We start from the raw sequence: 12,996 nt of genomic DNA, 5'->3' as shown, positions 1-12,996 counted from the left end.
GTACTCGTTGCCGCATCGTTTTGTAAGAGTACGCACTAACACCAATAACAATAAAATGCACCATGACCTTCATAAACTGTGCCACTGTTGGGAGCAGTTATCACACTTAATACAGTCTTCCGTGACAGACTCCGTTTAGTCTTACTCACCTTTGGCAGATCAAAATATGAAGTTGGAATAATAGACAATTGTGGAGGTGATTCGATAAACCCTATGCCAGGCACTTAGATGTGATTTGCAGAATATCCATGTGGGTGTAGATCCCTCCTTGGATTGTGCCCTGGTTGTTGCTGAAGATGATGGCGCAGTTTAATCCAGATTAGCGGTAGAGAATATACGTTGTTCGTTAGTGACATTTTGTCCCTTCTTGGGTTAGTTTGTTTTTCTAACAATGCCTTTTTGTACGTAGACTCAAACAGAATTTCGGATGTTTTTGCAGCTTGCTTTAGATGTTCGAAATCCTAAAATTGTGCAGTTCACAAAACGAAAGAACATAGTATCCTATGACTAAAACATCAATAACTCTCATTTTCGATCGGTCAGCTCACACAAATACCTCGGTGTAACACATTGTAGGGATACGAAATGGAAGCAGGACTGAATAAAACTCGAAACGCGTTCATAGGATTTGTAGACCTGGAACAGCGTTCGACAATGTAAAATGGTGCAAGATTGAAGTTCTGAAGAAAATAGATCTAGGGAGAGACGGGTAATTTATTCGTACAAGACCCAACAGGAAATAAGAGTGGAAGACCAAGAACAAACAGCACGGATTTAATAAGGAGTGATACTTTGATATATTCATTAGCCTCTACTGTTCAATGTGTGCATCAAAGAAGCAATTAAGGAAATAAGGGAGATGTTCTAGATTCAGTCTGAAATACGGTGTGAAATGATATCAGTGACAAGGTTTGCTGATTATATTATCGTCCTCAATGAAAGTGAATTACTAGAGGATCTGATGAGTGAAATATAATGAGTGTAGAATTTGGGGTGGGAGTAAATCAAAGGCAAAAGTGATGAGATGAAGCATAAACGGGAGCAGTGAGAATCTTAACATTGGTGATAGCGAAGTAAGAAATGGAACCATCACATTGTCTCAGTCAAAGGTAAAGATGGTGTCGGACTGGACTGTAATTCATTGTTAGAATTAAAGGGAAATATAATCAGTGCACAAGATGATCTTCTATTCGTGTGACCCATACTGTAATGTTGCTCCAATGTGTGGGACCTGTCCCATATACGACTAGCAGGGGATATTGAACTGTTCATAAGGAAGTCAGCGCGAATGGTTACAGGTTAGTTTGTCCCACAGGAGAATGTAACAGAGATACTGAAAAAATTGGCATATGCCTGAAGATGCACGTAAGCTGTCCCGAGAAAGCCTACTTGCAAAATTTCTGTAACATACCCTAAATTTTGAATATGCGAGGTGCGTTCAAAAAAATATCTGAACGTTCGTAATTTCGCGCCAATGGCGTATTGGGGCGAAATGCAGTTGACATCCCTGCACACGCGTGTGCGTAATGTGTAACTGCGGGAAGTTTCACTGTTGTATGTCTGTTAGCTTATTGTTCGGTGCTGTATTGACCAGAACGTTGTGTCGCACAGTTGGCGAACTTCGAGAGGGGATAGTTAGAGGAGCAATACGCCTGCAATAAATTTTGCGTGAAACTCAAGAAAACCGCCGCTCTAGGTGGCCGCGCAGTCTAAGGTACCTTGCCACGGTTCGTGCGGCTGCCCCCCGTCCGAGGTTAGAGTCCTCCCTCGGGCATGGGTGCGTGTAAGTGGTGCAAGCCTAGGGACTGATGACCTCAGCAGTTTGGTCCCATAGGATGTTAAAAGCTAAACTTAAGAACACGTTTACAGAGACACACCAAATGATGCAGGAAGCCTATGGTGATGAGTGCTTAAGCCGTACTCGGTGTTACGGATGGTTCACACTGCTTAAAAACGGCCGGACGGAAGTTAAAGACGACCATCGTTCAGGACGTCCGTCGACTTCTGCCAACAACGCTTGTGCCAGGAACGTCCCGCCAGATGAGACGTGGGTCTGCAGGTATGACGTTGAGAACCAGGTGCAGTCTTCAAAATGTGTAGGGAAATGTTCTCAACGATCAAAACATAAAAAGCATGTCAGGTCAGCTTGGCCCTTGCAGACATTTCTTTTTTATTTCCAAAGTTGAAAACCAAGTTGAGAGGACGAAGATTTGTAACTATAGAGGCGCGGTCGAGCGAAAGGCGAACCAAGTCTGCTCCCGCAAGTGGAAACGGTGTTGGGAGCGGTGTGTCAGTCGTGGGGCCGATCATATACAAATAAGTGAAGGTAAGCGTAGAAAAGATCCGGAATTTTTTGAACAGACCTCGTAGACGAAAGGTAGTTAATACTGGCAAGTGGTCTGCAAGTGTTCATACGGTTGCGTTCGCTTCCATTCGCTGCTGTCTAAACTGTGCTTAATAATAATATTCCCGGTGTGAGATGTAACTGGCAACTCTGCAAACGCTGAGCTGTGCGCCACTTACAGCCCAGGCAAAATTTTTCTCGGAGGGACACATCATTATCCCCTTCGTGCCTAAAGTTGCTTCAGCCAAACTGCAACTCAATTGCCAGGCCGATAGCTCGTTATCCTACTCCTCTGCAAGTAAGACTTTGTCTGAAACCATCTGTACGGTTATGTATGTTACGACACTGCAGCCACTCATAATGGTGGCTCCACGTTTGCGAGCAACTGACGAGAATAGAAATTCTGAATTTTGTGTGACACTCGGTAGCATTAAGAAAGCTGAGTGACATTAGTTGGTTGCCAGGTGTAATGTAAAGGATAAAAGCTTCACATGTTGTGTTCGGATACCAAGATTTAAAAGCCTGACTTCTTCTGCTTCAGAAGTAAGGAGCGCAACAATCAAGTGAGTTATGAATAGTAAGTGCACACATTTTTGCTCGGTTGATTTTAATTGAGGTTGCAAAATGCAGGTGAGGCAAGTGCCGTACTGTAGAGAGGTTGAGCAAGGGGAGCGTTTTGTAACAAGTGTTCGTCCTTATTTTGGATAGTTGGCTTTCTTATCTGAGAAGTAGTTGTGGGTAGCACTTGGAATGCATCACGACTAAGTACCCTACATCTCTCATGATTTTAAAAATAAAAGTGTTCCCAGAAATGTTGTTCACTGTACAGTTTATTTATGTGCCAAAGTTAGTGATAATGTGGGGGAGGGTGAGGGAAGGCCACAGACCTCAGGGAGGGGGGGGGGGGGGGTAGGGCAGGGGTTACTGGCAGATGTCTGATTGCACTCAGGAGCAATGCTCTAAGAAAAGCTGTGAATGTGTGCACAACATAAAAGTGGAAAACTGCAACCCACTTTTTGAATTTTTTAAATTCGAGTTAACTAGTTTTGCAGCCGTTTCAGGATCATCTTCAAATGTGGCGCACAGAATTCGCGTCTTTATTTCGGTAGAGTGAATCTGGGTACTGGCTCTCTGACAAGAAGACAGAGAACTCTTTAATGTATCGATGTATCGCCACGAGCGGCAGTTACACGGCGACATGTATCGGGAAACAAATCTCCTACTTACCGTGGCAGCGTGGGCGGTACTGCAGTTAATGTCCATCTGGCAACTTGCGTTTTAGTTGTCTGTTGGCCATTGGTCAATCCCTTTTCATTGCAAATATAAATACGAATAGTTACCATATATCACCAGCAGAACGTTTACTACAGATGTACATTACAAAGATTTTCACTTAAAAATACAGCATACTTTGCTCGGAAACAATTCTTTTGATATTTGTGCGTATAACACGACGGCGTGCTGAGAAGATAAGGAATCGGTCTGTATTATTTGATAAAGTCAGTGACATTCTACATCTTTACTATGGATATCTGAAGCCCTCTCCTGCTAGAGGGCTCTGATTTTGTGTAATATAGCTGTGTGTGACGTGACTATGTTGCTGGGTGAGAAAGAGCTCACAAAACTAAAAGCACGAATTAGAAGACTTCGTCCGCATGTGGGGCACACTGTCCTTAAGCGTGGCAGTGCCAAACTACACACGAGCGCTGCGGCATCTGCAGCAATCCGACGTCCTTGGTTCACTGTCGTCGATCATCCTACACACAGCCTCGATTTTTGTCTTTGTGCTAAACTAAGGAAACCTTCGGGCACTTCAATTGTTTCAATCGGTGCAAGCAGAGGTAGAGGTAAGCTTGTGGCTCTGTTAACACAGTCAAACTATATACTGTGACGGTATCAACAAAATAGTATCTAGTTAGGGAAATTGTGCTGGTTCCCAGGGTGAGAGTGTTGAGAAATAAATTTATAGACGTGAAGAATACAGATGTAGAATGTTAATGAAGTTTGTTTTACTTAAAAAGCGTTGCGAGTTTTCACATAAAACATCCGTCGACATTACTTTTCAGTACGTCCTCGTACAGCGGATGCCTGAGAATATACGTACATTGATCAAAATAAGTGTTGACATGAATGCTGTTAACAGCACTAGGTTCAAAAAATTTTAACTGTATGGCGATTACAGATTAATTTTATTTGCAGCTAGCGCCATTATCGGAGTGGAGGACTATTAGATTTAATGGTCTGCTTTAATGTAATTTTTAAGCATTGTCTGTATTGTCATTCTTTCTCTCTAAGTGCCTCGTCCTCCATTAACACTGCCGATCGGTAGCATGATCCGTTGTCTGTCCATGGTTTTTCAGAACATTGATTCAGTGCTGAACCCACACTGCTGGTTTGAGTTATTTAGCTAGGATAACCCTGTGCGTCGTGGATCACGTACCCCATTAATCTTTAAAACAAACAAAAAAGGTTCAAATGGCTCTGAGCACTATGAGACTTAAGATCTGAGGTCATCGGTCCCCTAGAACTTAGGTTTAAGTAGTTCTAACTAACCTAAGGACATCACTCACACCCATGCCCGCGACAGGATTCGAACCTGCGACTGTATCGGTCGCGCGTTTCCAGACTGAAGCGCCTAGGACCGCTCGTCCACCCTGACTGGACATTAATGTTTCCTTGAATTATTAATTTCAACAGGTTTTATTTATTGTTGCGGAATTGCGCTACCAAAATAATCGAGTTTTGCTCTCTGGATACTGTTGAGAATTTCTGCGTCTTCGTACCGTCAAATTTTTGATTATATCTGTCGATGGTATCCTTAATATTTTTCGATACAATCGCATTTCAAATGCCTAATACAGTCCATAACTCAGATCCATAGAGTAGGACACCGAAAGTGTAACATCGAAGTAGTCGAGTGCGAATCCTAATGACTGGTCTGAAGGTTCTCAGCAGTCGCCGCGGACTAAATGAGTGGTGCATTGGCTATAAGCTTCCTAGTAATTCTGGAGATTTTCCTTTGGACTAAGTACGAAGCCGTTCCTCGTTGCTTAGATCGTGCAGGTTTCAGATCGTTTGTGTTACTTTGGCTACACTACTAAATGTGTGTCCACCACCATGTCAGTAGATATAATGAAACGGCGGCCCTCTTTCGTTATGTCTTACAAGGAGATTTCTCCAGCGGTAGGATCGACGAAACCATCTATACGGTTATGTAGGTTAAGCACCCAGTTATCACGCAGGGCAGCCATTCATCTTGGTGGATTGAAGTTTGCGAGGAACTGATGAGAAAAGAAATTCGGAATTTTGTGTGTGACTCGGTAGCATGAAGAAAGCCGAATGACATAAGTTGGTTGTGAGGGTAATGGAAAGGATAATAGCTTCACATGCATGAGGTTGTGGGTACAAATCTCACCAGAGAAAGAAATCTATTTTAGGTCTTTATCGAAGTGACATTGATAGTCATTTTCATTCAGTTGATGTCAATATAAATTTTTTTATTTCCACTCCTCGGTCACGTGATTCAATATACAGGGAGATTGAAGGATTCATGATTGCAATACAGGATCAAACAATAAACACCAGATATTACAGCAAGCATATCATTAAAGATCCCAATACCACAACAGATAAATGCAGACTTTGCAAACAACAAATAGAAACAGTAGACCACATCATAAGCTGATGTACAATACTAGCAAATACAGAATACCGCAGACGATATGACAATGTAGCAAAAATTATACATCAACAACATGGCATATAACATAAAGTAATAAAACAACACGTTCCCACATACAAGTTTGCACCACAAAATCTACTGGAGGATGTTGAATACAATTTATACTGCAACAGAACCATTATAACAGATGAAACAATACCACATAACAAACCTGAGATCATACTCACCAATAAAAATAAGAAATTAACACAACTAATCGAAATATCCATACAAAATACAACAAATATACAGAAGAAAACAGGAGAAAAAATTGAAAATTAGATCCAACTGGCAGAGGAAGTCAAGAACATGTGGCATCAGGATAAAGTTGACATTATACAAATTATAGTATCAACTACAGGAGTCATACCACACAATATCCACCAGTACATCAACGCAATACAGCTACATCCAAACATGTATATACAATTAGAGAAATCTGTAATTATTGATACATGTTCGCAGCTGGAGTCGGAATGGCTTCTTATCCATGTTATCACCTCATTGACTCTATTCCTGTACATCTCATGCTGCAAAAGGCGTTTATTCGGGATTTTAACACGCGTTCAGGTTACTGCGTTTCGACAGTGTAATGATACTAATAAATTTCGCGTATTTCAGTGCCCTCGTTTAAATCATTCAATTTGACGCACTTTGGCGACTTGCTTATCATTAACGTACACCAGTTGTCCAACCGGGGAAAGGGAATCGGCAGTTTAACGTGGAATCCGCACCACATGTTGTTTCTACCGACTCCTCATATCATTGAGAGGTGAAGGCTGTATTAAACGCAGACTGAAAAATTTATTGGTTCAACTGGGATTCGATGCCGCGATTCTCAATTTGCAGCTACGCGCTGTGCCGGTGGACCACCAGGTCCAACAGTTATGAGATGGTAATCGAACTGTATTGGCGGAGTATTTCGTCGTATTTTACGTCAAGTAAATGTGCTGTGGTGCAAGCCAAAGTAAATTCATGCTAAGGGCATCAATTCCTAATCCAGAAAAATGTGCGGCCAGGGCAGTACTGTGAGTTGAAATCGAACATCAATGCTCCGAATAAAAAAAAAAAAAAAATCTCTTGCATCTTTCGTAACGAATTGCTGTACATCTAGAAAACAAACCAAAATTGTGAAAACATTTCACACAAGACTACTGACAAATTTTTATGAGTAAAAATAAACGGGTATGGTAATATACATGGGGTGAATGAAAAGTAGTGGCAGTTCGGTTATAATTCATGCCAGACTTCATTGACTAAAATTCACTTTATTACATTTCCGTCTCGCGTCTCGATCACTTTCCACACCCACATGAAAAATGTCATACATTGACAGTGCATCCATCTGTGATGATGTCTCGCAAGGACCGCCATATAGTGTCTTATCATTTGCTGTAACGCTTGCCACGAAATATTTCATTCATTTGGGCGATCAGGTCATAATTGGGGGGGGGGGGGGGGGGGACTCTACCGGATGAATACGGTGGATGTTCCAGTATGTCCAGCTGCCACATACGCGGAGCTCCTGCGTAGGGCTCGTCGTTTGGCGTCGTGCATCGTCGTGAAAGTTGGTGGAATGCAGCGCCGGATGGAAAGATTGTTGCGCGCTCCGACCACGTGCCCTTTTAGTCTTGACCCAAGCTCCTTTTTTCGTGTTTCCCAAACATACTATTAAGGCACTTGAGCTAGCCTCTACAACGTAACTGACTGAAACACACCTATGCCGCTGATTTTACTACTTACGCACCATCTATCAGCAGCAGCGTGCATACGAAATGACTCCCATCCTTCATGTTAGGGCATTGTGCTACTACTTTATATCCAACACATTCAAAGACGCATGCGTGAGTACTTGTTATCTCCCATCTTGGTAGTGGCCTAATTATTGGGAGGTTTTGAAGTGTGTTATCTATACCGGGTGTATAAAAAACAATCATCCGATCTGGCCCCTCTATATATCTGGAACTAAGAGACATATACAATGAATTTTGTTTTTTGATGAACGGAAACTGAAAGTTTTTCATCCTTTTCATTGGTGTTCAATATGCATCCTTGAGGTGCACGGAATGTGTCAATGCTGTGTTCAAATTGTACCAACACTGCAGCAAGTATGTCTTGGGTTTCCACAGGTGCTATTATCCAATGTCTCAGTTCATTTATTGCTGTTGGTAACGTAGGTACACAAACATTCTGTTTCTCTTAATCGTTGATGGTATCGTCTAATGCTCTGTGCTGTAGGAGGACCCGCACCATACCTTGTACGGAAGTCACGCCGAACACTTATTACTGCCCACACTGCGCAAAGTGCAGAACACAAAACGCTTTCCTTCGTCGCGACACCATTTTTACTAGGACTGAAATGGACGGACAGTGCTGCTGCCAAGCGGTAACCATGTAAAGCCCGAGGGTTTGCTCTTTCCAGCAGTGCGCTATTCACGCCCATATGTCGAATAACATAATAGCTACTTTTTTTTAAAAATCGGTTGATTCTTTTTGATACACCCTGTATATTTACACTCTAAATCGTACCACCAAGTAATTACCCCAGTGTGAAGGCAATCGGTAGATGCGATGTACGTGTAGAAGCAAGCAAATGATAACAATTGCAGGAAAATTGGGCGACTCATTCAGGACGAAGTCATAACGCGTTGGTCCACTTCTGGCCCTTAGGCAAGCAGCTATTCGGCTTGGTCTTGATTGATAAAGTTGGTTGATGTCCTCCTGACGACAAGTCGTACCATTTTCAGTTCAATTGATTCGTTACATCGTCACCGAGCGAGGTGGCGCAGTGATTAGACACTGGACTCTCATTCGGAAGGACGACGGTTCAATCCCGCGTTCGGCCATCCTGATTAAGGTTTTCCGTGATTTCCCTAAATCACTCTAGGCAAATGCCGGGATTGTTCCTCTGAAAGGGCACGGCCGACTTCCTTCCCTAATCCCATGAGACCGATGACCACGCTGTCTGGTCTCCTTCCCCAAACCAACCAACCAACCTTTACATCGTCAAAATCCCGACCTGGTTGGAAGGGCTGCCCATATTGCTCCAAAATTTGGGAGAGAGGCGGCGATCTTGCTGGCCAGTGTATTGTCTGGTACGTACACACAGATGAAAGTGTCACCATGTCTGGTGCGTAAAACGTCGCCGACACTGAAAGCATTCCCAGCAGAGTTTAACCCTTCGTACAGACAAAAAGGTCGTCATACCGCATATTGAAGGCCACTACTAGGTGTCTGGATACTTTTTATCGGATACTGTATTTCAGAATGTTAGCAGTTGCCAGAAGTTGGGACATTTTGCTTTCCGCTTAAGGATGGTGCGGGTCGGGTCAAGATACCTCTAAAAATTGAGACATCTGGCAGCATTAGAGGAAAATGTCCATCAAAGTAGCTGTGTTGTGCTTTCTACCTACAGTTGTTCCCGTGGGCGTCAGAGCCGCCGTAGCCAATACGCCCCCTGGGTTTTATACTGCGGACACCGTAGTCGCGACTGATGAGCGTTGCGTCTCTTTGAAGCACTGCTATCACCTCTGCTGACGGTGAACGCACCATTTTCTCAAAGTCGTTGCGCAGTTGTGGCGAAAAGCGTATTCCATGAAGTCGGAGGTTGCGGAGAACGAGCTTCGCCATACAGAAGGATCATGTCGGTGTATTCGGCAAAAGTGCACTCCGCAATGTTGCTCTAATACTGACAGACACGTGAGTGACGCACGAGCCATGTCATAGTGGTAGGACAGACGGTAAATGACATCCGACGTAAGCACCTCCCCCCACCCCCTCCGCCACCCACGATGACTACCCTGTTGCAAACCCACCTAGCAAGCATGTATTCAAGCGGCTGAAGCACGCTAAGTATGTGTTTCCGTACGTGGGTTGCAATTAAAAATATTGTCGCTTAGTTCTCTTTAAAAGTGCTAGAATTTCGGAAAACTCTGTATCTGTCCAGTAAACTGTACAGCTGGTGTCGTATCACATTCGAAACATCCGATTATATTTCAGGATTTCAGTGTTATGGACTTTGCAGAAACATTACTGAATTTTCCTGTTTATTGTTATCATTAAAGCCAAGTACCGTTTCTGTCTCCATGCCATAAAGCATAAGTATCATGCATATCATTTCAAGCACTATTTCAGTTGCTAGGTTTTAGGAAAAAATAATTGTATCATTCTCAAAATATCGGAGAGAAGCGATATAGTTCCTACAAAGAACTTGAAGATCATTTTGGGTACTAGGTCATGTCATTATAAAACGCCCAAAAACGAAAAGACCGACATTTCGACCATCTTTTAAACGATCCTCTACAGGGGGAATAAATGCCAGTAAATTTCAAATCAGTGCACACTCCACTGCAAAGCGAGAGGTCAATTAGGGAACAACTTCTATTTCTTCTTCTTCACCTTTGATTAATTTCCCGAATTACTCGTCCTTTTTGTATGTTGCTGTCTTTATACAAGGTGTTTCACAACTCATGTTACACATTTATAGAGCTTGCAGTTTTACTTAGAAACTCATTCCTGCAAACGTGACCCAACGACGCAGTGGAGCATCAAAGTTACAGGCGCCAGCTACGGTAAATGTATGTATATACAGGATGATCCGTGATTGTGTTACAAACTTTCTAGGATGATGGAAACAGACAAATGTATCGATTTGAGGTAAGGGCCCCTGTACCAGAAACAAACGTGTCGATAGTTGTAAGTGAAAATCGTTATCCTACCTCTGACAGTGGAATGCAAGTACTGGTACTGTTGTTGCTAGGATTGTAGGGTAGGCAACTTTCAGAGGCGGCAGTATAGACAATCATCATCAGCAGCAGCATCATTTAAGACTGATTATGCCTTTCAGCGTTCAGTCTGGAGCATAGCCCCCTTACAAAATTCCTCCATGTTCCCCTATTCAGTGGTGACATTGGTGCCTCTTCTGATGTTAAAACTATTACTTCAAAATCATTCTTAACCGAATCCAGGTACCTTCTCCTTGGTCTGCCCCGACTCCTCCTACCCTCTACTGCTGAACCCATGAGTCTCTTGGGTAACCTTGCTTCTCCCATGCGTGTAACATGACCCCACCATCTAAGCCTGTTCGCCCTGACTGCTACATCTATAGAGTTCATTCCCAGTTTGATTTCCTCATTGTGGACACCCTCCTGCCATTGTTCCCATCTACTAGTACCTGCAATCATCCTAGCTACTTTCATTTCCGTAACCTCAACCGTGTTGATAAGGTAACCTGAATCCACCCAGCTTTCGCTCCCATACAACAAAGTTGGTCGAAAGATTGAACGGTGCACAGATAACTTAGTCTAGGTACTGACTTCCTTCTTGCAGAAGAGAGTAGATCGTAGCTGAGCGCTCACTGCATTGGCTTTACTACACCTTGCTTCCAGTTCTTTCACTATGTTGCCATCCTGTGAGAATATGCATCCAAAGTACTTGAAACCGTCCACCCGTTCTAACTTTGTTCCTCCTATTTGGCACTCAATCCGTTTATATTTCTTTCCCAATAACATTACTTTCGTTTTGGAGATGCTAATCTTCACACCATAGTCCTTACATTTCTGATCTAGCTTTGAAATATTACTTTGCAAACTTTCAATCTAATCTGCCATGACAACTAAGTCATCCGCATAGGCAAGACTGCTTATTTTGTATTCACATATCTTAATCTCACGCAGCCAGTCTATTGTCTTCAACATATGATCCATAAATAATATGAACAATAGTGGAGACAGGTTGCAGCCTTGTCTTACCCCTGAAACTACTCTGAACCATGAACTCAATTTATCGTCAACTATAACTGCTGCCTGACTATCCATGTAAAGACCTTTAATTGCTTGCAAAATATTGTCTCCTATTCCATAATCTCGTAGAACAGACAATAACTTCCTCCTAGAAACCAGATCATATGCCTTATCTAGATCTATAAAGCATAGATACAATTGCCTGTTCCACTCGTAACACTTCTCCATTATTTGCTGTAAGCTAAAGTTCTGGTCCTGACAACCTCTAAGAGGCCTAAACCCACACTGGTTTTCATCCAATTGGTCCTCAACTAATACTCGCACTTTCCTTTCAGCAATACCTGAGAAGATTTTACCCACAACGCAGATTAAAGAGATACCTCTGTAGTTGTTATAACCTTTTCTGTTTCCATATTTAAAGATTGGTGTGATTACTGCTTTTGTCCAGTCTGATGGAACCTGTCCCGACTCCCAGGGCATTTCAATTATCCTGTGTAGCCATTTAAGACCTGCCATTCCACTGTATTTGATGAGTTCTGACTTAATTTCACCCACCCCAGCTGCTTTATTGCACTGCAATCTATTGACCATTTTCTTCACTTCCTCAAACGTGATCCTATTTCCATCATCATTGCTATCCCATTCTACCTCGAAATCTGAAACATTAGAAATCGTATTTTCACCTACATTGAGCAACTATTCAAAATATTCCCTCCATCTGCCCAAGGCATCCTCAGGATTCACAGTATAGACCAAAACAAGAAAAAATGTGCAGTAATCATGGACTCTGAACTGCATAGTTCAGGAGCTATAGGCACTTGTTCAATGGTGGAGATGGGTTTCACGCTAGCGAAGATGAACAAGTGCTCATGGTTCATGATGTATGCATTTTACAGCCTATGTGTACTGGACTTTATTTTCTCCTTTTGTTCCATACCACCGCCTCTGAACGTTTCAGATGGCGTAGACCTTTAGGAGTGAAGCAGCAAATCCCGGCAGAGTGAGTCGTCGCCAGCTCAGCTGCAGCCCTCTGGCAGTGAAACCCTGCGCTACAGACAACTGACTGTGTGAGGGGCTAGTAGAGCGACGCCTAGCAGCGATGTGATGAATAGGAAAAGAGTGTTACTGAAAGTTTTGTCTGCGCTTTTTAGCATTTAGAATGGAGATTTGGCATGGAATTTAATAGCAAA

The sequence above is a fragment of the Schistocerca gregaria genome, chromosome 10, assembly GCF_023897955.1.
Source record: "Schistocerca gregaria isolate iqSchGreg1 chromosome 10, iqSchGreg1.2, whole genome shotgun sequence".
Classification (NCBI taxonomy): Eukaryota; Metazoa; Arthropoda; class Insecta; order Orthoptera; family Acrididae; genus Schistocerca; species Schistocerca gregaria.
The sequence above is the reverse complement of the archived record's forward strand: the minus strand, read 5'-3'. Positions refer to the sequence as shown.